The sequence below is a fragment of the Pseudorasbora parva genome, chromosome 25 (genome assembly GCF_024679245.1).
Source record: "Pseudorasbora parva isolate DD20220531a chromosome 25, ASM2467924v1, whole genome shotgun sequence".
Lineage (NCBI taxonomy): Eukaryota > Metazoa > Chordata > Actinopteri > Cypriniformes > Gobionidae > Pseudorasbora > Pseudorasbora parva.
This window is the reverse complement of record NC_090196.1, coordinates 3,567,618-3,591,205: the sequence shown is the minus strand read 5'-3', so window position 1 is coordinate 3,591,205 and position 23,588 is coordinate 3,567,618.

Sequence of the window (23,588 nt, the reverse complement as noted above, 5' to 3'; positions counted from 1 at the left end):
TTTTTTTAAAACAAACTTTGTTTAAAGATGATTCTGACTTATTTTATGAAAGATATAACCGAATGCTTTGCTATACCATTTATGCAATATGTGTGTGTAAAATGGCCATATTTGGATTTTCCCATTCAATACAATGTATCGATACACTGCATCTCATGTGCATATTAATGTGTTCTTGGTGCAACATGTAATAAAAAAAAGAAGTGTAATAGGAGTAATAATTGGCAACATTTTCATAATATGTAATATTTCATAGGAATATTGATATATAATTGTTTTCCATATTCACTTGTTTCTCCAAAATGCCTGATAAACATGATTTAAGTCCTGGCGTCTCTACAGTGGACATTTATCCAATCAATGCCCCTTTGTAAAAAAAAAGTCATATTTTGATTAGAAACCCCATAGCATTTTACTGAGATGTTGATTTATAACAAACACTTTGAAAATTAATCAGATTTAAATTATAATGACAAAATGTTATCATTTTCCAAGAGTGCTAAACATTAATGCCAGCCATTTTAAAAGACCAAGTTGTTGTCCTGGTGAAACCTCCAAGCATTTGGTATCTGCTCAAAGCCCCGAATGTGCTCTATAAAGGACACCCTGACTCAGAACTGTGACGTGTGTGATATATCGCAGAAACTCACTGAAATATAATGTCCACTACAGTGGACAAAAGTCTATCACTGGGTCCCGGAGGCTATAAATGTTATGTAACAGTGACAGATTCAAATGGTTTGTATTAACTTAAAGAAATTGTGCCAGTTTTACTTGAATTTTTTTGTTCGTATAACTAAATGTTTATTTGTAAAAGTGCTCAAAATACACTGTAAAAATTGTTGGTTTTTGTCGGTTTAATTTAAAAAAGTCAGTAGCCTGGTTGCCTTAACATTTTGAGTTTATTGAAATTGAAAATGTGAGTTGATACAATGAAGGAAATGTGTTTAATAAATAGAAACTCAAAATATTATTGTATCTGAACCTCATAAAACACGTGATAAATCATGAAAATAGCACAATTTGGCTGCGTCATCAGAAATAAAACACACAATTACCCAATATGCTTACAAAATCTGTTAATAATATTTTAATAAAGGTTGTCAAATCCCAAAAAAATGTCATTGTATTAACTCAAAATTTTAATTTCAATTAACTCAATTTTAAGGCAACCAGGTAACTTTTTTCTAAATAATTATTTACAGTGTAGTTGTGTGCAACCACTTTCAACAAGTCATTTTTTGAGTGTATTTATTAGTTTGTAAATGGTTAATTTTCATGAGGGCGATCAGTGAGCGCACAGGTTTGTTTGCACATCAGTAACGGACTCGCAGGTGCTCGTACGACAATCGCCTTGACCTTTATTTTTAGTCCACATCCACACAACATTTCCACACAAGCTTACACCGAGAGGTTCAGTTTGATAAACTCCCTGCTTCTAAGATCACGTGTGACATAAATTACATTAATGATGCAATTTCTTGGGGTTCAGTCATTTATTTGTGCTATTTGCATTCAATTATATTAACGCGTTGAGGATTTTGAATTAATCGCATGCGTTAACGCATTACCGTTCGACTCATCAGATATCTCGGGTTATATTAAAGTGAAGAGTTTAGGTAAAATATGACTCAAAATCATTTCATGAATAAAACTGAACCCCTCATAAAGACGCATCTCTGTTTCTTTTTCATATTTATCAAACATGTTCCTTTGCATCCCACTGAGCTCTTATCTATTTGTGTGCAGTATTTATTAAGGAAAAAAAAATCCCTGCTAGCAAAGGAAGCATGTCAGCAGTTTTGGGCTCCTTCTGTCTCTGTATCAGGTCTCTGCAGAACAGACAAACTCAGAAAGTCAAGCAGATAGACAGAGTTAAGCTTCTCCACCAAGACAAACATATTTAAGTGCTCAAAGATGCTCACATTTAAAGCTGATTATGATTCCTATCGGCAATAAGCGCTTTAGATGAAGACGGAGCCATCAGTCATCGGTAATGTGGAATGAAAGATGAAGGTTTTTTGGTGAAGCACAACATTGTCCTGCTCTTTTGTCACGATAGAGTGCTTTTTAGTTTTTTTGTTGCAGTGTAAAAAGTGAAAATGGACACGTGTGAAAAAAAACATTTCTACCTGATCTAACATTAATAATGTTGCAGTAATAATGATTCATATGCTATTGTCTGACTTGAATAAAAGCAGATCATTTAAATGTTACATGAAGCGGGTTATTGTGACCTAACACAGCTTTTTATGTTTTGCAAAATATCTTTGTGTGTGTGTGCGTGCGTGTGCTTGTGTGTGTGTGTGCTGGTAAACCCTACGTAATGGGGACAAAATGTCCCCACAAAGATGGCAATATCCAAAACTCTTGTCCTTGTGGGGACATCTTTTGGTTTCCATGAGGAAAACATCTTAGAAATCACACAGAAGGAGTTTTTTTGAGAAAGTGTGTGTGTGTGTGATGGGTAGGTTTAGGGGCTGTGTGTGTGTGTGTGTGTGTGTGTGTGTGTGTGTGTGTGTGTGTGTGTGTGTGTGTGTGTGTGTGTGTGTGTGTGTGTGTGTGTGTCTATGATGGGTAGGTTTAGGGGCAGTGTGTGTGTGTGTGTGTGTGTGTGTGTGTGTGTGTGTGTGTGTGTGTGTGTGTGTGTGTGTGTGTGTGTGTGTGTGTGTGTGTGTGATGGGTAGGTTTAGGGGCTGTGTGTGTGTGTGTGTGTGTGTGTGTGTGTGTGTGTGTGTGTGTGTGTGTGTGTGTGTGTGTGTGTGTGTGTGTGTGTGTGTGTGTGTGTGTGCGCTTTTATTAAGAGGATTATTTATCAAGAATGCAATGAAAGGAGTATTAAAATGTTCTGAATTCTGAATATCTATCTCTAGGGTTTAGCCATTGTTTCTTCTCTTTCACATTACGGCTCTCTGTCCTTTGAGGACACAAACTATAATTACAGAAGTCCCACGTTAACATTTGCATTTTAACTCTATATCTTTGTAGCATAGCACTAATTATTTATTTTTAATCTTAAATAAATAATCAATTTTCATGTCCCAGTGACTGATTGTTATTGCAACGAACAGATTCAATGTGAAGGTCACATTAAAACTGTTCATCTTTTATTTAGATGCATTTTATGTGTAGATTATATCGTTTTACTATAAAGTGAAACAGACCCAGACTTAACATTCCTAAAGTGTAACACATCACACTAATGACAAACAATGAAATAAACCAAATCATTGTATGTACATTTTTGCATAATCTAATCAGAATGAGATTTATTGCGATAAGTAATTTGTCTTGGTGACAGAATACGCTTCCAGTGAACAGAAAGTCAAATAAAGACAAGGGAATATATGTCTATAAAGATGTTATTCAAAAATTAAAATATGATTTTCGACTGTCCTGCCCCTGTGGGTTCCTCACGAACAATTTAGCCCCTAATATTTTTTTGGTCAAAAACTTAGTGTACTTGTTTAGCAAGAAGACAAGCGTTTAAGTGAAGGCGAAATATGATGATGTGAAGAAAACAAAGAAAAAGCAAACGTGAAAAGTGCCAATGGCTGGAAGAAAAAACACCTAATTATGGAAAATATTCTACAAAACTAGGTGTAAATAGTTTAATGAACATGCCATAATTTCTAAATCTCATCAGTGTTGTGAAAATGTGCCAATAAGTGCACCAATATGTCTGAAAGCAGCACTAATGATGCTAATAGAGAGTTAGAGGTCACAGCAGAGGAGAGATCAGCCATCAGCCAATCACGGCGGCAGGTGAAAGCCGCTAATCTTACAATTGTGAGGGATTAGGATATAACAATATGGTCTGTTTGAGGAGGGATTATAAACAGCAAATCCAGTTCTTCATATGGGATTCCTCATGTGAGATAGCACTGACATTTTTATTAACAAGTAAAGTTTCTCCAGCAAACCTCCATCACTGCTATATGAACACAGCACAATGACAATACAAACACTGGCAACACTTAAAGCCTTCAATGCATCCTAAAGGCATCTGAATGCATTAATTATGCCTTATAATAACTGCATTGCATGCTCTCATGAGTAATTGTTGAATATCAGTTATAAAACACTATAGAAAGTAAAATGCATTAATTAAAAGCAGAATATTATTATGTGTTTTAGCTTGTTTATTATATAATGCATTATAATGTACATTTTGAATATATACATATATATGTATATATGTATATATATATATATATATATATATATATATATATATATATATATATATATATATATATATATATATATATATATATGTATGTATATATGTATATATGTGTATATATATATATATATATATATATATATATTTACACACATTTATAATGCATTATAAAAGTATTCATAATGTGAAGCTGAACATTTAAATCGAACATACTAAATTAGTTTGGGAACGGGAATGTTGTTCTTAATCATTTGGATGAATGATAGAGAATTATATCTGATGTCATGAGAGTAATGTTTCAATTTAAAATGCATTTAAATCAAGACTTTTGTATTTTTAGTATATAACCATATATTATCACACACTATCAGTCATTCATTTAGCTTGGTAATGCATGTAAAACAGTGTTAAATCTCAAAACGCCGCGTCAAGCCGTTTAATCCAATGCCAGTATCATTTTTAGAAATAAAAAGTGGTGCTCATAAGTAATTTTGAGCACATATACCCTAAGCTCCACGCTGAGCCACGCAAAAGGCGCAGTAAAACACAAAGCTAATGTAATTATAGGAGAGAGAGAGAGAGAGAGAGAGAGAGAGAGAGAGAGAGAGAGAGAGAGAGAGAGAGAGAGAGAGAGAGAGAGAGAGAGAGAGAGAGAGAGAGAGAGAGAGAGAGAGAGAGAGAGAGAGAGAGAGAGAGAGTAATGAATGAAAGCCAACGTTAAATCAGCCGGAGATATTCCACAGTCTGCCAACTCCTCTCCTGAAAGCCAGCGCGCGTGTTGACACTTTTTCCTCTGCGCCATTTAGAGCGAGTTGGCATCATTAATTGATGGTATTGCCAGTAAATTGGCAACAATGAAAAGACAAATTATGAGCAGGCAGCGCGGTATAGAAAGAGGATTTACAGTATTTGAATAATTTAGGTGCCCGTGGTTAATTTGACAGGATTGTTATTCTTGGGGAAGGCCCCGCTGCTTGAGGAATGAAGCGTGCGGGGAAAGGGCCGGGCCGCTCCGGTAATCAGCCGCTCTGCCAATCAATAAAGAAGTGCACGCTGCAAATTAAACAGTAAATTTGGTTAGGGGGTGGTAAATATTTAGAGCGAGAGAGAGAGAGAGAAAGAAGAAAGAAAGAGTGTCAATGAATAAGTCAGGAAACTGAATGAAAAAGTCAGTGTGCTGTGTGTTGAGGGCTTTCATGGAGGAGCCTAAGTAGTAATGTCACAACATTATTTAAGAGTGCTGGAGCCCCAGCCCTGATGGCAAAACAACCGCTCGCTTGTTGACCTTGACAGCGCCAAGTGAAATTAGCCCTGGATTGTCAAGCTATTGTTGAAGAGATTCTATATGAGGGTTTATTCCAATTAGGAGTTGTGGCCTATTTATAAAATGAATTTATATGCACATCTAATGAGCGTGGCGCATGTAGTATGGCAAGCTGTTTTAGCTTTAATTGTCACGTTTTATAATAATTCCCAGCGTTACTCGTTGTAATTGCATTTTTACTAGCAACAATTGAATTAGAGAGCTCATATCTTTAAATCGTTTTTTTTTTTTTACTAGAATCATTTGAATTAGAGAGCTCTGCAATTATACATATCTTTAAAAAAAAATTTTTACTAGTAAGAATTCCTATTAGAGAGCTCTACACTCTAGCAGGTGCCGGCGTTTGCTATATATGATGGCTCAGCCACACGTTTAATTACTTATCAACCTGATTATTAGATTGAAGTGATGGTGATTATTGATTATTGGTTCAGGCGTTAGGTCAGGCAAGTGCTCATCGTGCGCGTTCATCAAAAATGCGGCGTCTAAACCCGCGGATGCACAGGGATGGAAAAAGAGAAAGGAAGAAGATCAAAAGAAAGCCCAGTATAGAGATTAATCTCCTTATCTCAGCCAATAAGTTGTCAAATTTACTTAGCATTATCAATATTATCAACTAATATTAATTTTATTAATATTATTAATATTGTCACTAAGCTATCACTTGCTAGTTTTCTACGTATTACTACGTATTGCAAACATAACTTCACTAACAATAATCTACAATAACCTTCATGGATGTAATTTAAATATCAAAAGTCCAGTACGTAAAAAATTTGGATATGTGCATGCTAGTTATGAACAGTACAAACATGGGCGTCGGAAGCAAATAAAAAGTGGGGCCTCTCGTTTTTTTTTTTTACTGGAGTAACGATAGATGCCATGTTATTTACATTAAACACAAATATACTGTCGTTTACTTAAAGATTGATTGGGCCTGACAAAATCACGGAAATCGCCAAATTCTCTGCCATGGCTATAGTGTTGGGGTAAGAGACGCATGTCATTAAGTTTTGACGCAAATTGATCCTGAGGTTTGATCTCACAAAAATGCGTATAAACAGTACGCATGTGCAATGTCGTGGAATGTATACGGCAAAACTAATTTTGGCGTGCATATGCTACGCTGTTTTTCGCGTGCATATGATACGCACTTTATGGTGCGTTTCATACCCACCCCACCACCCTAATCCTACCCAAGAGCTTGTCATATACACGTCACAAAGTGCGTATCATATGCACGCGAAAAACACTATCATATGCACGCCAAAATGAGTTTATAGTGTGCGAGATTTCCTTTTGTTTGTTAATTGTTGCTAGTAAAAATGTATTTGTAGAGCACTCTAACTGGAATTGTTACTAGTAATAATTTAGTTATAGAGCTCTCTAATTCAATTCTTACTAGTAAAAATGCAATTATGATTGATTAAAGGTGGGAACAATTGAAGCTAAAATGGCTTGCCATACATGTAGCCTAAAAAAACTATAGCTCTTGGCAGAAGAGTTGATATAGTGTTAGCTAAGGCAGTGTTTCCACACAGGATCAGGAGAGGTACTCGAACACAGATCGCCCAAAAAACACGTCAGAGGCCATCGGCTCTGAAAACCCTCACGTTTTGACAGCATTTTTGATAACAAATCTTACAGTTTTTTGACCATTTGTGCCTTTTATCATATATCGTCTGCTGCTGTTCCGTTAACATCATATCCATTATTGCGTCAAAAAAAGAAAAGAAAAAAAAGACCACTCTTTGAAATGTAACTTCCATGCTGAAGGTCGACAGACATACTAACAGAGCTGGAATCAGAGCCCAAGCGGTAGCTGCAAACTGCTTGGATTCGGTCAGATTTACTGAACAGAAAGGGCTGAATGTGCAGAAATAGCATCAAGCCCGACGGATGTCATTTTTAAGTAATGAGTGAGTAGGCTATCCCATTATTTTATATTGCTTCATAAAAGCCTGTATTGTGAAATGTTGACGATAAGTACATATTTCTGCTGCATTTCTTAAACGCATACCTTCTGTCTTTAGTGACTCGGGACATTATTCACTACCCTCCGCATTCATTTTTTTTTTAAGTTAGACAATCAGTCAATCAATTCATTATAAACAATATAACATGAAACACATTATAAAAGAATGCTTGTTTCCCATTCATTTTTTGACTCGGGTCTCTACTGACCCGAGGTGTGTAATAGTGTTTTTTTCCTGCACGGCATTAATCTTTGATGGCTGAATAAGTGCAGTTCATCTGTAATGTCTGATACTCAGCGATGAAGTGACGTTTCACTCATAGTCGCCACAGGATTCACTGATTCATAACCGTTTGAATCTTTATTTGAGGATTGAACACAAACCCAGAAGAGAAGCCAATGCTGAATAAAGTCGTAGTTTTTGTTATTTTTGGACCCAAATGTATTTTGGATGCTTTAAGAGACTCTAATTAACCCACTGATGTCTCATATGGACTACTGTGATGATGTTTTTATTCCCTTTCTGGACATGGACAGTATAGTGTGCATACACTTGCATACGCTCTCAGACTAAATATAAAATATCTTAAACTGTGTGTGAAGATGAACGGAGGTCTGACGGGTGTGGAGCGACATTAGGGAGAGGAGTTAATGACAGACATTTCAGTTTTGGGTGAACTAACCCTTTAAAGCGGCGGTAAAGCACATTCTTTGAAGGCTTGATTGTGTTTGTGGGGTGCACTGTAACATGTTCATGCTTCGTTTTTTTTTTAAGTGCATTATTTTTTATATATTTTACCTTTATTCTACACTGCTCTGTCCCTCCATGTAAAAACGGTCTGATGGTTTCCGGGTTCTATGAAGCCAGTCTCTCAAAAATACGCAATGGGCTCTGATTGGTCAGCTGGCCCAGTGTGCTGTGATTGGCTAATGGCCTAGCACACTCCAGCCTACTCTTCTCCCAGAAATAAAAAATGGCCTCACCCCCCTTATTTAATATTCTGTGAGGAGGGGTTTATGTAAATGAACCTGCTGATGTCAGCGAGTCTGGAGGAAAAGGCTGTAGTTCCCAAGCGGCCGTTTGCTGTAGTCCTTAGAAAGTGATTTATTTAAAAGCAAATATCTCCCTTTGCTTTAAACTTTGAGCATTGTAACTCTGCAGATGTTGTCTATGCTCAAACAGCGACATTACACACTAGCTAAAGTTAGAAAAGTGAAATTGTGTTTTACTATCCCTTTAACCTCAGCTTTCTGCTTATCACTATATGAAATAAACATCACGTTAATTTACCATAATGTGAATATTTATTTATAACATGCAAATATATGTGCAATGTCAAATAAACATTTGCGGAGTACTGTAGAAATATTTTTAATAATGATTTATATTTCTTCAATAACAGCACTGCGGCAGATAATAACGTGTCTTGACATGGCTATGGCTGCAAAACGAAACCATCCTTCTGGAACAGAAAAAAGGGCCAAGAACACAAAAAGTATGTATTTTTGTAATATTTATTTTCTTATTTATTCTTGACAAAGCTATAAATTAGGCAGGAGATTAATCTGAATGTGGAGGATTTAATAATAATAATAATAATTAATAATTCGTTACATTTATATAGCACTTTTCTAGACACCCAAAGCACTTCACATTGAAGGGGGGAATCTCCTCAACCACCACCAATGTGCAGCTCCACCTGGATGATGAGACGGCAGCCATATTGCACCAGAACGCTCACCACACACCAGCTGATTGGTGGAGAGGAGACCGAGTGATGAAGCCAATCAGGAGAGAGGGATGATTAGGAGGCCATGATGGACAGGGGCCAATGGGCAAATGTGGCCAGGATGCCGGGGTTACACCCCTACTCTTTATCAAAGGACATCCTGGGATTTTTAACGACCACAGAGAGTCGGGACCTCGGTTTAACGTCTCATCCGAAGGAAAGATTTGAACTGTGTGATGATTGACAGAGCAGTTTAAACGGTGACGGGACGCTCTGTGACATATTATACCTCAAAATCCTTCATTCAGTGGAACCAGTAAAATTAATATTGACCCTGACTATTGACCATGCCAAAAAAGTGAGTGAGGAAAAGAAGGGTTCAATTCTGGCTTTACTGGCAGAGAGATTGAGTGAGCGTCGGGTTGCTTCCAATCTTAAAATTTCAAAGACGGCGGTTCATAAGAACAAGGTCAAGCAGCAAACATTGAGGACAACAAAGCTACAGACCGGCAGAGGGCGAAAACGACTCTTCACTGACTGTAATGACCGTCAACTTATTCGAATGTCACTCAACCACCGTACCATGACATCAAGTGACCTACAAAAAGAATGGCAAAAGGCAGCTGGGGTGAAGTGCACGGCGAGGATGGTTCGAAACAGGCTCCTAGGGGCAGGGCTGAAGTCATGCAAAGCTAGAAAAAAGCCCGGAGGACTGGAGTAAGGTCATCTCTGATGAGTCCAGTTTTCAGCTTTGTCCAACGCATGATTGTCTAATTAGACGGAGACCTGGAGAGGCCTACAAGCCAGTGTCTCACACCTACTGTGAAATATGGTGGAGGATCGGTGATGATCATGGCCAGCCCAATCTCCAGACCTGAACCCCATTGAAAACCTCTCAAATCTGAGCTGTGTGAATGTTTGCACCAGGAGTGTCATAAAGTCACCCAACATCAGTGTGAAAGACCGGTGGAGAGCACGCAGAGACGCATGAACGCTGTGACTCAGGGTCAGGGTTATTCCACCAAATATTGATTTCTGAACTCTTCCTAGGTTAAAACATTGAGTGATGAATATGAACTTATTTTCTTTCCATTATTTGAGGTCTGACAACACTGCATATTTTTTGTTATTTTGACCAGTTGTTGCTTTCGGCAAATAAATGCTCTAAATTACAATATTTTTATTTGGAATTTGGGAAAAATGTTGTCAGTAGTTTATAGAATAAAACAAAAATGTAAATTGTACCCAAACGCAGTAGTAAAACCAGAGAAACTGATCATTTTGCAGTGGCCTCTTAATATTTTTTTTTAGAGCTGTGTGTATATACAGTACAGGCCAAAAGTTTGGACACATTACTGTTTGTAATGTTTTTAAAAAAAAGTTTCTTCTGCTCATCAAGCCTGCATTTATTTGATCAAAAATACAGAACAATTTTGATATATTTTTGTGATATATTACAACAATTTAAAATAATTGTTTTTTAATGTATTCTCCTTTAAATGCTGATTTATTTCTGTGATCAGAGCTGTATTTTCCGGATGGTTCCTCCAGTCTTCAGTGATCATGATCCTTCAGAAATCATTCTCAGATGAGGATTCATTAGGAGTGCTGGAGACAGTTCTGCTCACTAATATATTTCATAACCTGTGATACTTTTTTATAATACTTTGATGAATAAAAAGTGAAAAAAAAAAAAGAAAGAAAGAAAAAATAGAAATCTTTTGTAACAACAATAATACACTACTGGTCAGTAATTTGGGGTCAGTCATTTTTTTTCTTTCTTTTTTTTAAATAAATCAATAATTTTATTCAGCAAGGATGTGTTAAATTGATAAAAAATATATAGTAAAGGAGATTTACATTATTTAAAAATATGTTTTTATTGTGAATAAATGCAGTTCTTTTGAGCCTTTTATTCCTCAGATATATTAGTGAGCAGAACTGTCTCCAGCACTCATAATGAATCCTCATCCGAGAATGATTTCTGAAGGATCATGATCACTGAAGACTGGAGGAACCATCCGGAAAATACAGCTCTGATCACAGAAATAAATCAGCATTTAAAGGAGAATACATTAAAAAACAATTATTTTAAATTGTAAAAATAAATAAAATTATAAAATCTGTATTTTTGATCAAATAAATGCAGGCTTGATGAGCAGAAGAAATTTCTTTCAAAAACATTACAAACAGTAATGTGTCCAAACTGTTGGCCTGTACTGTATATATAGATATATGTTATAGATATATAACATATAGATATATGTTTTTCATAACTTGCTTTTTGTTTCCTTGATGTTTTAATTCAATTAGCCTATAGTATAGACAACTGTCAGTGCACCTTGCATACAGAAAACCATTGTAGAAAACCACTGACGGTCCGCTTCACAAATTTTGGAAGAAGTGTAGGATCGGCACTGGGGTTACGCCTGAATTCAGTGTGTTATACTTCACATAAAAGCATCTGTGAATGACTATTAACCAAATTCAAACACCCTAAAGCGCCCATCCGCCCTTTTGCCCCAATGGGTTTCATCATCAAACTCCCGTTAACTCAACATGTCAAAGACAGAGTCCTAAAACAAGCGCCGTCGTCCAGACACAAAACAATTAAAATTGTGCAATACACCACTAGTTTTCCCGCCGCTCTCCAAACCCTTATCCACAAACTCAGCGTTGGTCGCGTTTGAGGAAAGTAGGTGCTGGATATTTTTCCCTTGTCAGAACAATTGACAGACAAGGTCTTCCAATCTGTCCCCTTTAGCACTACCTAGGGACCCTCAGTGAGAAGGACAGGGTGCGGGCCATGGAAAATCGCACTTCTATCTTTGTTCACACTTTCCATTTCAAGGGCTATTTATCTAATAAAGTCCCTGACTCGGTCTCTGCTCACCTCTACCTGCTGCTGTGCTCGGGCTTCTACCTGGCACCTTTAATTATTTCATGCCTAGGAGACAAGTTTTAACCAGAAGTGGCAGGGAAGGTTGTCCCTGACAGCTGGAGATTATTAAAGCTAAAAACGCAGGGCTGAGGTGTTGTAACAGGTCTCCAGCAATGGGAACGTCGCGCTGTCGGCCAGCAAAATAAGGGCCGGAGTTTAATTTATTGACTGGAAGGAAACATCAAGGAGCGTCTGGTAGCGAGTGTCTCTTCAACACACACACACACACACATGCTCGCGCAGGAAATGACACGGGGCTGGGGGACTTCTGCAGATGTACCTGGGGAGTAGCTGTGTGTGTGTGAGAAGGCAAACTTCACTTTATTCCTCTCAGTACAAGCGCACACACAGCCATGCAGAAAGGTGCTTCATTAGAGCCGTGTTTTTTGGTAGCGCTCAACCCCCTGGTGACACGGGCAACTGCTCGGTTTGACTCTGTCAGAAATAACAACAAAAGTGCTTGTAGCATTTCCTGTAGATAAGCGCGTTGAAGGAGCGTACTACACACAGATCATAAATTTTGAATTCATGTCCCATCTGTGCCTCTAGACTAGCTCACGCCACGAGACTAATGACAAACACACTCAAGCCTCAGTTAAGGCGAAAATAAATAAAAATAAGTACATTTATAGCAGTTTGGCAGATACTCAAACAACTATTCCAGCGACAATGCTTCAGCAGCACAGGCGTTTTTCTAAATGTTGCGCTCTCCCGTATATATATATATCAATCAGAGCTGCATATGTTTGCATCTACATAAGGGTGAATGTCAAAACCTGTCATGGGATATAAAAGAAAAATTGTAGGTAAGTATTTTAAAAAATCTCCAAAGGAAGGGGAGTTAAAATATAGGGATTTTGGAGGGTATAAATATACTTAATTGTCACAAAAATTTAAAACTTAAACTCCATGGACCCTGTACAGGTTTCCATTTTAAATGTCTGTGGAGGAGCTCTGACCTCATATGTGGTAACATTTGACAGCTTAGAGTCTCTTTTTTTAGACAAAGTCATGTATTTACACTAAATTACTCTGGTGCCATTTCCGCCTGGATTTGGCCGACCCAAATTGAAAAGCCTCCCAACTGTCTGCAGGGTCCTCGAGCTCACAGGGCCTGAGTTACACACAAAATTAATTTATAAAAAAAAAAAATCAAAATCAAAAAGCGCCTACATTTTGGGGGGTTATAACAGCTCAGACAACATATTTATCACTTTTAGCAGTGTTTTATGTAACTTTAAAGGGTTTCCTGTAAAATGACACCAACATTTTGAACCTAGACCACTGTATGAGTGTATGGGAGGCTTTTCAATTTGGGTCGGCCAAATCCAGGCGGAAATCCCAAAAAATGGTCTTGGACTTTAAGAGGATAATGCACAACTTTTTTCTTTATATTTTCAGGGTGCAGCATGACCTTTCCTCGTGAGATTTATCCATGAGGTGAAATATTGACACGGGTAGACGTGTGTAAACGTGAGCGTGTCCTGGAGTTTCTCAGACACGCGTTTGCCCAGAGGCCTGCAGCGTGCCCGTGATTTACAGGCTTGAGCTGCGATCACGACAGTACTGCATTCCACACGTCATGCAATTACAAGAGCCATGATTTCTGGAGCTCAGTCAGTTCTCCGTCCGCCTCATCCCCATCTCGTCTAACTGCTCTTGTTTTTTAAAGGTGCCCTAGAATGATTTGAAACAATATGTTAAATTGTTCTCTGATATCTACCTAGAGGGTATTTGGCTTATTTAAGAGAAAAAATTGTCCAGATACAGTTGTACAGGTCCATTTACAACCCTATAAATTGTCCCTAGGATGTAATGCTCTGTTTTTGCCTTATTTGGAAGAGTCATGAATATTAATGTTGAGCTCTGCTCTGATTGGCTTATTTCAGTTGTTCAGCGAAGCGGCTCGTGAGTCCTGACCGTCCTGACAGAACACTAGGGTTGGGCATCGTTTTGATTTGAACGATTCCGATTCCGATTCTTACTTTCGATTCCGGTTCTTTTCGATTCTCGATTCCCATTCTTTGAGGGGTGGAGTCAAAACATGTCACATCAATATTCAACGCTATTTTCAATACCACGGGGGAAAAACGCTGCATATACTGTCAATTAGATATTTTTTATATAATTGTTTTTTTTGAAAGTGACTTTTGAAAGTCTAGGCAATCAAAAAGTTCTTCTGAAGAGATCACTTTATATGATAAAGCTTTTAAGCTTTTTCTCTTATATAAACATTGATCAATTACTATTAAAATTATCTCACAAATATTTGCTATCTCAATGTATTTTTTACAGCGGGGTAATTGTGTTCAATAGTTTACACACAGCACAAGTAAGCTTGATTTCGAATGGTAAATTGAATTTAAAAAGACAAGTAAACAGTAATAAAATATTACAATATTACAAAAAATAGCACAAATAAATGCAATAGAATAGAAGATACAAATGAAATAGACTGCTTTATTTTTTCAGGTCGGTCTAACATTTAGGTAAGAAACTGAATAAAAAAATGCAAAGTGGCTAATTAAATTTAAAATAACATTGGATAATGTTTTTTGCAAAAAATTTAATAGTTTCATATAAAACCATTAAAGTTAGACAAGTTGATCAGTCAAGAGCAGTTGATCGTTTGTCTTTTTGTAGTTTGAATAACAAATGACTGCTGTCCCTTTAAGACTAACGGACGCACGGATCCTAAACACCTGTTCCTGTTACTCGTTCTTCATTTCTTCCTGAACTGTTTATGACTGTGTTTACGTTAATACTCTTCAAAATGTGCACTTGAGAATTTGGTTGAGTGTATTTGACCAATAATAACTGGAAAAAGAAGCAAATATTTGCACTTGTATGTCAGAGGCGGCTTTATTACAGTATGTGTGTGTGCGCTTCAGATGTGAGCGCGAAATCTGCGGGGATTCGTAGAATTATGTGAAATCCCGCGCGAAATTCAGACCGATCACACACACTAACACAAACACGCTGTCGTAAGGAAAAGTCCAGCAGAACGCGCGTCCGTCGTGTTCAGAGGTTAACCGGCTGAATGAGAATATGCGGCTGCGTGTGAACTCACTATCGTATCTCTTCAGATATTTCAGTATCAATATTTTTGACAACACTAGTTGCACTGTGCCGACCCAGGCTTTTAAAAGTGAAATAAATCCACACTTCAGAGCTCCGCTTACCGGGCTTCCATGGCTAAAAGAACAAGCGGGCGCGCACGCACCGGAAATCAGGTGGCCATGGAAACCAAAACTTGCGCGTTTGGAACCGATGATCGGAACCGAAAACAAATTTTCTAAACGATTCCAATGGCATCGTTATTTTTTAAACGGTTCCAAGTTGGAACCAGTTCTCGATGCCCAACCCTACAGAACACAGAGCGACTGAATGACACTTTAAGCAGAACATCTCAAATAGAGATTGATAAAATGCAGCTTACTTGTTTATTGGTGTTTTCAGATCATCCGCGCACGAGGAAGAGATCGCATTTGTGCAGTTGCCAGATTTCAGTCATTAAATCCCCCAATCAGAGCTTTTCTGTGAAAAGAAACCTGTATACTCTCCGGTGTTTTACCTTAACATGTCCAATCTGGCAACCATATGCACGCTCTCTCTCTCTCTCTCTCTCTCTCTCTCTCTCTCTCTCTCTCTCTCTCTCTCTCTCTCTCTCTCTCTCTCTCTCTCTCTCTCTCTCTCTCTCTCTCTCTCTCTCTCTCTCTCTCTCTCTCTCTCTCTCTCTCTGATGATCTGAAAACACCAATAAACCTGTTATTAGACACACTTTTTAGTTTTGTATGGTACTTGGAGTTTCCTGTTGTTACTGTACTCGCATCTTGCGTCATCTAGACAATGCGGTCTCTCTAAGAAACTTTCAATTTAATCAGAAATTATTTAAACTATTTGGGTTTATGTTGAGAAGCACTTCTTTTTCTGTGGTGTTTTTGATTTACGAGATTTACAAATGGCAGTGGTGTTTGAGACTCACAGTATGTGATGTCCATGTACTGAACCTTTAATGCCTTACAGTCTCCTCTTTTAGCTCCTCTAAAAGCACACTTAGGGTGCTTTCACAGCTCTAGTTCGGCTCATTTGGTCTGAACAAGGGCAAACAATTATACCTGTTGAAACGAACCAAAGCGCAGGCACGTGACAACATCCACATCACTCATTGGCCATGGCGTATTTCCTAAACTGCTTTTGATTGGTCAGAATTTACATGTGGGAAAAATCTTACAGAAGAGGAAAAGCCAGCAAACTTCATACCTGAGAGACATTACATTACAATAGATTTCTATAATGAAGCGCGGATGTGACGTGAAAACAACGCTCTAATGCACTGCAGACGGGCGAGCGCACATCTCTCGTCACGTCAAGCGGAGGCGTGCATTCATTATTCTCTGACATGCTCATCTTCCGAAAAACATTGCCAACGATCTATCAGGTAATAATGTCATGCACATAATGTCAGCGCGGCTGACTACAGCAGCTGGTTTAGTCCAAACATGATCAGTCCTTTTGCAGATGGTTCTGTTCGAGGTCGGATCACGTTCTCACCACAAATGAACCGCTCCAGAGTCCGTTTGAAAGCGTACTCGCCTCTTCAAGCAGGTCTCGGTCCGCTTGTTTGGTCCGCTTTTGGTGCGCACCCGAGTGTGATTGCTGCTCACACCTGACCAAACGAACCGCACCAAAGAGGGAAACCAACTCTAGTATGATTCAACCCAACTAAATGAAGCAGGTGTGAAGCACCCTTAAAGGCCCACTGAAATCAAAATTGAAGTTTTTTTTGCTTTTAGTATGACTATGTTAGCCTTACAGTTCAGAATAAGCCGGTGTGTTCCAAAACAATGACAAAATTGGCATTTAGGAGATATAAGCATTCAAAACTTAGTCTCTTACTTGCACTAAAACGAATTACAGATTTTGGTGACATCATTGCAGACTTCACCTCATCAAATCTTCTGTCCAATCAAATGCTCTCTAGAATCTAAAGCCCCGCCCCCTACACTGCCGAAGCTGCGGCTGAAATCGGTCAGTTGTTCACACACATTCACTCATTTCTACATAAGGCACATAGCACACTATATATGCGATAGGAAACGATTCAGTGTAAATATGCTTTCAGTTGAGGCGAATGAAGTCTGTTTTCACGTTAGTTTCACGCACCGCAGCAATGCGCGCACACACACACACACACACACACACACACACACACACACACACACACACACACACACACACACACACACACACACACACGCGCGTTTGTTTTTGTGACAAATGGGGACTCTCCATAGGCGTAATGGTTTGTATACTGTACAAACCGTATTTTCTATCCCCTTATACTGCCCTTACCCCTAAACCTACACACACACACACACACTGCCCCTAAACTACACACACACACACACACACACACACACACACACACACTGCCCCTAAACCTACCAATCACGTGAAACATTCTGTATTTTTACTTTCTCATAAAAACTCCTCTTGTGTGATTTATAAGCCTTTTGTAAAGTGGGGCCATGGGTAATGTCCTCATATTTCACCCTCTCCTGTAATACCTGTGTCATACCCATGGCATTATACACATTTGTGTCCTCATATGTCACAAAAACATGGCCACAGACACACACACACACACCTACGGCTCTGGTATAAATTTAGACTAGAGAAATGAGATGCGGATCATATGCGCGAGTCGGCGCAGACAACAAAACATATCGGACTCATTTTAATTCTGCATTTCAAAGCGATATGGAGGAGATTATGATGATAAACGGTTAGAGGAAACTGGCTTTACCAAACAGAACGGCTCTAGTCAAACTGTGATGATATTAACGAAACGCGATTGGCTGGTTCACAAAAGGGGAGGAGCTTCTAACAGCTGGAGCCGTTTCAGGAGAAATGACTTCAACACGTTGAATAATGCGGCGTGTTTCGAGGCACTTCAGCGGCCCTTTAAGCCCACTTAAACAAGTCTAAATGTCATTGCTTTAGTTAAATATCAAATGTGTTTCAATCAGCTGGCGTTCAGATGATATTTCACACAGATGTCCTATCAGAATAACCACAGGCGTACTTCATAATGTTGACACAATTTGTCACAACCACAACGTTTCAAAATGTAAAAAAAATAACAATTAATCCTCAACTCTTTCCTAACCAGCATTTTTTTCTTCTTCAAAGTTGCCAGCCACCATCAGCGTTAATCATTTTCACAAAAATGTCATGAATATTGCCCCAGAATATTTTGTTATTTTAAAATATCTGAAAATGATGCTATTTTTCTTTTATTCTAGCTTCATGCTTTCTTTTTTATCAACACTTAAATGTGGGAAAGTTTCATAAAAACAAATGATCAAAAAGCGTTCTTTTTTTAAAAATGACAGAGTTAACATTACTGGTATCTACTGTATAGTTTTATCACTTCCAAACTATCAGTTAGTATTTTTCAAATGTTTTGGTTTTAAAATTGTGCAGATTAGTTTTTTGCTTTGCGGTTTCGATTTCTAATGGAAATCAAGATATTTTAGACGGGGCTCAGATGTATCAAATATTGACCAGACTTCAAAATTGTTATTGTGAAGGGATTTTAAAGTTTTTTTTTATGCCCCACAATTAGATTACCCCTTTCAAAAATATAAAGATAAATTATATAATTTAATGCAAGACCCTTTTATATATTTAAATATAGAGAATATGCATGAGAATATATACATTTTAGTTTTATTATTTAGTTTTTCTGAAACTAAATAATTGCGTTGCCTTTTTAAAAACCTTCTAAATTAGGCCAGACACATGACTGGACGATTTTAATGCAGCCTTCAATCTTGCCAAAAAGTTAACTCACTGATTTAATGTTGGCTAGCATTAGTGTAATAACAGTCATAATAGTCGTTTAGACTTTATTCGGTAACACTATTCCCCAATGTCCTTGTTATATGTTACATGCACTTTCCATATTAGTAATAACATGCAACTCTAAAACCTAACCTAATATGTACTTGTTAATTAATATTACTCAGTACATAAATATACACATTAAAATAAAGGGAACTGTGGTTACACAGTAAAGTACTGACACTTTTTTTACTGTAATTACTATAGTAAGCACATGTAGCATATAACAAGGACACTGGAAAATAAAGTGTTACCAAATAACCACTAATAACTACATGGCCACTTTTCTCCATCTCATTACATTGCTGTTTCAAGTAGACTTTAAGCGTCCTTGCAAGTGTATTTTGCCTTTTCTTCAATTTGTTTATTTGAAGCTTTTATTATTTGTTCTATTTTATTTATTTGTTTAATAATGCTGCACTAAAGTCTATGCAAAATGATCTTTATTTACATGTGCAGCAGAGTAATGGCCGTAGAGTTTCTCACTGTGTAAAATAGAGAGAGAGAGAGAGAGAGAGAGAGAGAGAGAGAGAGAGAGAGAGAGAGAGAGAGAGAGAGAGAGAGAGAGAGAGAGAGAGAGAGAGAGAGAGCTCAATGGCCGAGTGTAATTAGATTAAATATAATTTAGTGTTATGGAGCACTGTTCAATAGGTTCTCACCGGCTTTAAGAGCTGTCATCAGTACAATACAAATCCGTTTTTTCTCGGGCAAGCACAGAGTCACATCACTATATTTAATCCCCTGCAGTTAGGCTAATATTATCACCCCATTCCCACAGCACTGATTTAGGTGTGTGTAGGGGTCGTTACAATGAAAAATAAAACACCCATTCATTTCACCCCCATAGACAACTAACCCAATCTGACTCAACTACGCATTTAATATGGAGACTTTATGAGGGTAGTTTATTCACAAACATGTATACAGAATGAGCCGAATGCTGTAAGTCCAATTCTTATTCATAAAATGCTCCCAGATGTGTGTAAACGAGGAGAGCTCGGCGGTGTGTGTGGGAACCTGCAGAAAGTCTCACAGCTCTGCCCGTTTGTGTCAGACTGAAGGTGTGTGACTTGCACTAAAAAAACCTAAGTGCACAAGCCTAAAGAACATTTTCTTCTGTAACCCTCCACAGCTCGTCACTCGGCTATATCTAGTTTTAGATTATAGGGAATAAAGACAGAAGGGGAAAAAACCCTGGATTGAATTCTAAAATAGTTATGCTTTTCACAAACATTGTCTTCCCACACAGCCCAGCAATAGGAAATAGCCCATAACTGTTAGGAGAAGTCACACCGCAGGATTGTGCGGCAACCTTCTGACACTGCCAGAATTTCGTCCAAGGTATACTTTAATCGCAGCGGTCATTAATCGGTGAACATGTCAAACTAACGACCAAAGACGTCAGAGTTTAGCCTAGGATAATTTTTTACAGAAGGTCGGCGTAATCTTTATTGACATTTGATCAGATACTGAAAAAGGACAATGCGATCTCAGGCACTCTACTTAAACTGTTGCTGCGTCCCAATTCGCCTACTTATACTACGCTCTAAAAGTATGTACTCTTTTTGTGAAGAAAAAGTTCATACTTTTGAGATTGTAGCAGAAGAGTATGCAAGCTTCGGGAGTATTTCGCCATCTTTAACGGACTCTGTCTTTTTAGTTACGAGCGTCCCGTCACCGTTTATCTGCTCTGTCAATCATCACACAGTTCAGATCCTCCACATTCGGTTTAATCTCCTGCCGTATCGGAGAGAAATGAGCCGCTCGTCGATCTGCCGTGTGTGTGTCTTTAATGCAGAGACTCTCCTCGTGTGTTTGCAGTTTAAATATAATTAATGGCCAAACGTGTCATTACAAAAGTTCACAATGCTGCTCAGGTGAAATATAATGTGGACAACACTGAATAAATATCTTTTAGTCAGGTTAAATACTGATAATTGGTCACTCAAACCTTCATCTAAACCGCTCTAGCTAACCGTCTGACTCGCACATCTGCCATGTTTGTAGTTTTTAACACTTTTTATCCACGTTTGTAGTTCTAATCGAATCCTCGTCCAACTCGCAATGGGTTGTGGGTAATATCAGCCGTTAGTGCGCATCGATCCGCACTTTAGATTCGGACCGGAAATAGTAAACCATCCGGGTATCTCTGGAGCACTCTTTTCAGCATACTACGATTGGGACATACTAATTCTGTTTACGAATACTATATAGCATGGATAGTATGCGATTTGGGACGCAGGGATAGTCCCTAATAATGACTGAGATGGTGTTACATGTCACGCCTGACTCGGACTCCAGTTCCCATGATCCTCCCTGTTTCGCACCTGAACTCACTTCCTCATCATCTACACTCCCTTTATACAGAACTCACTCCCAGCCATCCTTTTCTGCTCTATTGTTAGTTTGAAGTGGTTTTGGTCTTAAACCCATCTCTGATTTGAAGTCCTATCCTGCCTCATTCCTGATGCGAGCCCATAGCGTAACAGATAAGAGTAATCAGTCAGCTGATAACTCAAAAAATCAGCTTATTGAAATAATCAGTTTTCCCCGTTTACATGCAAACTGACAACGCAAGTAAACCGTGTTTACACGACTTTATTAATATTAATAAAGGTTATTTCCTTGTAGTGACGTCAAAAATAATAATGTCCAGATCTGACTCGGAAGTATCCTAAATGTTACGTCAGTTGTGACGTTGCGTGTCAGCGGGAGATTTCCGGCTCATATTATCCCTCATCAGTTATTCAGCGTTTAGACTGAAGCTCTTCTGCTGACTGAGATGAGAACACATCTTTACAGTGTTCTGGGTCTATACGAGTCTGCGTTTGTGATATATGTCCTTATTTCATGCAAACGCTCGCTCTGTCTGGATGCGTTTAAATCTGCTGTAGTTTGTGTTTTTGTCCCCTATCACACGTGCGCTCTTCAATAAGCCGACAGAAAGCAGGTTAATGCGTTTACATGCAGCGCGAAATCAGGGTAAGAGGCAAAAACTCTCTGTGTCGACCGGTTTATGCTGACGCCGTTTATGAGCTTACTCCGATAGAAGAAAACGGGTTACCGCGTTTACATGACCATGACCATTGTCGGCTTATTAAGCATAATCGGATAAGAACGTGCATGTAAACGAGAAGCTCTGGTAATCATTACTTTAGCCCACCTCTCCATGTTAAACTAATCCCGTACGATAGGGCTTAAGACCATTTTTATAAATATGAACATTGGCTTAAAATTTAGCGTCTGCGCTCTCTACACTGCAAAAAAAAAAAAAAGTATTTCTTACTTATTTTTGTCTTGTTTCTAGTCTACATATCTAAAAATTATTACATTAAGAAACATTTGCTAGACAAGTAAAAATTGTCTTGTTTTGGGGAAAAATAACTCACAATGAAGAGAGTTTTTGCTTAAAGCAGCACTAGGTAACTTTTCAACCTTCATAATATATTTTTTAAGACTCGTGTGATGATAAATCGACTTACAATAGGTTGAATGACACGTCTGCCATAGCCTGATGGGGTCTGTATCGTTTTTAATCGTACTTTTAAACATCGGGTTTCGGGTAGTAACCCAAGAACAAAAAGAACTACAAAATTCGACTGCTTTACGGCATATACGTCACTTCACCAACACACACACTTCCTTACATTCAGACGTGCGAGCCCAACTTTGTTCGTCGGATAATATAGTCATGTCCGAAGCAGCAGAGACAAATAAGAAAGAAAAGGTTTTGTTGGAGGAAAGCAATAAGAGGAAACGAAAAAGTGATGTGATTAAAGGCCGGACGAGGATCAACATGTGACCAGCGTTTGCTCGTCGGCGTGAGCTGAAGGAGGCGTGCCCGACCGATGCTGTCCTGCTTGTTACGGTGAGCTACCACTTTTTTTATATTCATATAAATTATATTCATATGACATGCTGAAGCATATGCCACTGACTGTAACGTTACCTGGGATGAAGACATTTCACACGCGACGCCAGAAGAACTCGAACTCCTCTTGCAGTGTTCAGGGGAACTGTTAGTGCTGCACCGACCCGCGGGACGCTTTTATGAAGTTATTTGGCCCGCACCGCACCACTGTATATATTTTTACAACCCGCCGCGCACCCGCGATCATTAAATAGACATACGGGGTCCGCGGGTTATGAGACGACCGCGCATCACTAGTTCAGGGCTATCAGGGTTGTCATGTCAGCAAATGCACGCGCGATGGCGTCCCCTGTTGTAGGATGACAGAGCTTACGACAGTAGTTGAGGACATTATTTTTTTCCAAACTGTAGGGGGACCCCGAGAGCAAAAGTAGCCAAGTGCGGCTTTAAAATAAGATAAAACAACATTATTTTTCTTACCGCACTGGCAGATTATTTATCTTATTTTAAGCAAAAACTCTCTTCATTCTGAGATATTATTTTTGACTTATCTAGTAAATGTTTCTTAATGTAATCATTTTTAGATATTTAGACTAGAAACAAGTCAAAAATACTAAGTAATAAGAGCATTTTTTGCAGTGCAGGACTAAAT